The sequence below is a fragment of the Seriola lalandi genome, unplaced genomic scaffold (assembly GCF_002814215.2).
Source record: "Seriola lalandi dorsalis isolate HSWRI2012SDOR001 ecotype SW California unplaced genomic scaffold, Sedor1 jcf7180002054998, whole genome shotgun sequence".
Lineage (NCBI taxonomy): Eukaryota > Metazoa > Chordata > Actinopteri > Carangiformes > Carangidae > Seriola > Seriola lalandi.
Genome location: NW_019525547.1, coordinates 476,723 through 477,430, shown reverse-complemented (window position 1 = coordinate 477,430; position 708 = coordinate 476,723).

Sequence of the window (708 nt, the reverse complement as noted above, 5' to 3'; positions counted from 1 at the left end):
GATGTTAGATATGTTCAGCCTATTGAGCAACAGTTTTACCGTCTGTTGCCATCTGAACAGTTATTTGGATGCTGAGGTGGATTATATGCTTCTACGTGCATTTTGCTGCCAAAGCAGGATGGAACACCTGCTGTTCTGATTTTATTGAGGTTAATTCCAACACAAACTCAAACTCAATCACCCATTTGGTGAAAGGACATCCGCAAGTTCCTTTGTCCAAACACGCTCAGGAGATGTCTGCGTTCATTATGCTGTCATGTCTCTACTCCTATAAGGTAAGTGTTGGTGCACACCTGGGTGCAATCAGCACTCAGGGAGAGAGAGGGGGAGGGGATAAGACACACACACACACACACACACACACACTCACAGCTGTACCTGTCGTGAGGGTTCTTTGTCCTCTTTTCCTTCCCCAAGCAGGGTTCTCTCCTCCACGTACATTTAGGTGCGGTGGGGTTTTGTTATTTTAGTTAGTGCACTCTTTGAGCGATTAGCTGAAGCATGTCTTACTATTAATCTGTCCACAGTGACCTTGGCCTTGTGGTGGGACAGGGCTGTGTGGCTCCAGTTCAGGCTAAGGTCATGGCGGTAGATGAATATCTATGACCAACAAGGAAAAGGGAACGTCAAAAGGTTTTTTGGGTTTAGTAGGCTACTATAGGAGTTTGTAAAAACTTCCCTTCAGTCAGTGTTTTCCACTCACTGAAC